Raw genomic sequence first — 3,956 nt, forward strand, 5'->3', positions numbered from 1 at the left:
AGTCAGTTTTTTCAGGCCTAGTGCTATCTAAACTTTCGCTCCGACTGCCTACCTACAGCCAGTCAAACAAACTAATAGTCCACGCTCAGCGTATTTCTTTAGCAAAGTTTTAGGGGTGAAGCCTTTTATAGCGGCACCCGTTCGTCCCTCGTAGTCTTAGTAGTATGTAACAAGTATAACATTTTGACCTCCAAGGTGGTGCCAGTGAGAGATTTCTTCTGTGCGTTGTTAAACAATAAAAAATTCTGCTCAATGTACATGGCAATGGCTGCTGATGGGGAGTGAAAGACAGGAGCATTCAGCTTTTAGTTAACGCGCACGCTACAATCCCCATTAGCAGTCATTGGCATGTACAATGAGCACTACCTGACAAAGGGTTGCTGCGATATACTCGCTGGGTGTAACCTCCTTAGTTATAGAAAGGTTTAGCGAGCCTTGAGCCGCAGTGCCATGAATACAATGAACTAGTGCATACTACGAATGAACTCGAGCTGGTTAAAGGTAGGAAGTAGATACGAAGCGCAAGCCATAAGAAAGTAAAAGCCGAATTCTCCTGTCTCTCATTTCCCATTAGCAGCCAAAGGCATGTACATTGAGCACTATCGGAGAGGAAAAGGTTGCCACGTTATACTCGCTGGGCGTAACCTTCCTTGTTTTAGAAAGGTTTAACGAGCGTTGGGCCGCAGTGCCATGAATACAGTGATCTAGTATATACCATGAACTCGAGGTGGTTAAAGGTGGAAAGTAGATTCGAAGCACAAGCCGTATAAAAGTGTGCGTGTGCCACCTCTAGTTGAGTCCTTGGAATGTCCGCTGGATGACGGTGCTTCTATATGGGGAATATATGATGAAAAGATGGGAGATGGTGGTACTCGGAGTGTTTAATAGATGGACGAACGTACACACAGACAGATGCATGGATGGACGCACGAACGGACGCAGGGGCGGATGCATGGACGAACGCAGGGACGGACGCGCGAACAGACGCACGCACGGGCGGGTGGACGCATGGACGGTCACACAGACGGACGCATGGACGGACGGAAGCAAGAACGAATGGACGGACAAATGTTTCGCCCCACTCTCTATAGTTTACTCCGTGGATATGCTGCCAATTTTTTTATTGACATTTTCGTAAAATGTTTTAGATATAACCTGAAATGCTTCTCACAATGTCATGTGTACAAATTATCCCCATTATCAAATAGATGATAACTGACTCACGTGATCATTAACAGCGTCGCTCTTTAGAAAAGTTTTTATTGAGATCTTCGTATGATGTTTTAGATATAACCAGAAATGCTTGTCACAGTATCATGTATACTTCATCATTATCACCATTATCAAATTAGGTAATAATTCACTCACGTGATAATTAACAAAAATCATGAGTTGTTTTGTTGCTCTAGTGCAAGATCGGGGCAATTGCTACATTGATCTGGTGCTTGTTTCTACATGCTTTTGTGTCACGTGTTTAAGAAGGGGAGAGAAGACGAAGAGAGGAGGATGGAAGTTGAGTTGCGAACGACGCCTCATCCCAATGAAGAAATTCGTCCAAGTACGATGAGCCTTCGTAAAAAGCACCGACATTACTGGCTTAACCAGGGAAGACTTCAACAACCCTCCCCCTGAATTTTCATTTTGTATATGAATATATATGCACACACACACAAAAACGTTCGCACAAACAAGCACAAAGAATGATTGGACTCCCCTTCCCTCCCCCTTCTGAAAAGGCTGTGTGCTTGCGCCTCTGACTGGCTGTGTCCAGCTGTTTCGGCTTTTTTCGGCAGCGTGTAACAGTGACAGTGCCAGAACCGAAAAACGGACGGCTAGCCAGCGCCATATCGTGATTAGGACTGATGACTGTTTATCGTTTTGCGAGACCTATCGGACGTCCGCATGAGTGACCGGGTTTATGGTGAATTAGGTGCGAAGGAAAAAATTCGGTGGATCCCACGTACTTTGGAAATCGACGTTATGCGAAGCATGGGGAGGAAGGTGAGCGTGTCGCCATTTTGTTATTAGGCGACACGTCATGAAATGACACTAAATATTTGTACAAATGGCGCACGCACTGACATACGTTGAAGTGTTGCGCATGTTTATATACCCAGTAGTTTGCACTTGCGCAACGATGCCAACAGGACTATGCGTATTAGCAACACCAGAATGATATGAAGCGTTGATGCTCGGGAGGATGCTGGCCCAGGACACTGTATATAAATCAACTTCAGTGCATGGCCCCTAATCACAATTGACGTTAACCCGACGTGACGGCTGTATCAAAGCAGCACACATTTCATGTTCATAAAATTGGATAGGCAGCACTGCAACCACTATTGATGTTTCACGAAGATTAGCGTGTATTTGAAAGTAAAATGCTCCACTGCCTTGCAGAATGCCTGGCTTGAATTCCAGCTGAGACCCTGACATTTACCCTTTGCATTAGTTGGGTTGATACTACCCATTAACGCTCGTGCGCTGAAATTGCCCATGTTTGTTCACGTTGTTGCTCGGTAGATAATACGTCAATCACCTGTGGTTAACATGCATGTCAGTGGCACATACTCGCCCGTGGGTATGCGCCAATGTCTAACGGGAAGTGTTTGACGACGTACGGGCCTGAATGTGACAGTATTCATCTTTTGACCAGCGCGTCATATTCGTCACATCATCTTGACCCCCGCATGCTAATTTTGGTTCGTGCCAAGGGAAGCGGGCGATCCCGAGAGCACCTTAACGTGAGTGGCTAGAGAGAGATAGATAGATAGATAGATAGATAGATAGATAGATAGATAGATAGATAGATAGATAGATAGATAGATAGATAGATAGATAGATAGATACGCTCAATGGCGCCGCAGTTCGCTAAGAAATGCTTCGCATTTTAAACTGCTGACAGCGACGAATTGCGGTGGGTGAAAATGTTAAATAGCCAGGCATTCTGCTTGATTGATTGATATGTTGGGTTTGACGTCCCAAAACCACTATAAGATTATGAGAGACGCCGTAGTGGAGGGCTCCGGAAATTTAGACCACCTGGGGTTCTTTAACGTGCACTCAAACCTGAGCACACGGGCCTACAACATTTCCGCCTCCATCGGAAATGCAGCCGCCGCAGCCGGGATTCAATCCCGCGCCCTGCGGGTCAGCAGCTGAGAACCTTAGCCACTAGACCACCGTGGCGGGGCAGGCATTCTGCTTGGCTGTGGCTGTCAAGTGTTTAGAAAAAATTTATTTACAGTGTATCCCGTCTGCGGCCGGCCGTCGACAGCGCGCCTACTACAGCATGTACAGAACACAAAGGCTTCATACCATTCCAGTAACAGGGCACATACACTTCGGCACATCTATGTTTCACGACTAACATCACTACGTTACAGTGAAGACATTTGCTCTAATATACATGGCAATGTTTGCATATATGTACACAAGAACTCAATGCGATATCATGATACAATGGTATAACGATACAATAGATGCAATGAAACACGATATGTAACAAATGAAATCATATAAAACAACTCACCGGGCGCTGCTTAGCACCAAGTCGGTCGAAAAATTAGTTGTATCCTTTCGTGTTCCACCTTGACGAAAGGACATGACCAATGCCGCAGAAACTCTTGCTCCCCGAGGAAGAAAAGCTCCTCGGAGAGGAACGCGAGGATCTCTCGTCTCATTCTCCCCAGTATCGGCCACAAAGCACGCCGGCGGCAATTGGCAGCTACGGCCTCACATCGGTTTCTCCAAAGGCTGAACAGCCCCGCAACTATTAACAGAGCGGAGAAGCGGCTACGCGGAAATCGGCCGTTGGACACGAAAGTTCGCACACCCTGTCCCCGAAAACCAGCATTGACTGCACGCCAAAAAAGGCGGGAAACCACACATTTAAATGTCGCATGTCGATTGGTCTTTACCATGACGCAGTTGGGGCAAGTGGAAGTGCAAGCACC

Source organism: Rhipicephalus microplus, chromosome 10 (genome assembly GCF_043290135.1).
Source record: "Rhipicephalus microplus isolate Deutch F79 chromosome 10, USDA_Rmic, whole genome shotgun sequence".
NCBI classification, from domain to species: Eukaryota; Metazoa; Arthropoda; class Arachnida; order Ixodida; family Ixodidae; genus Rhipicephalus; species Rhipicephalus microplus.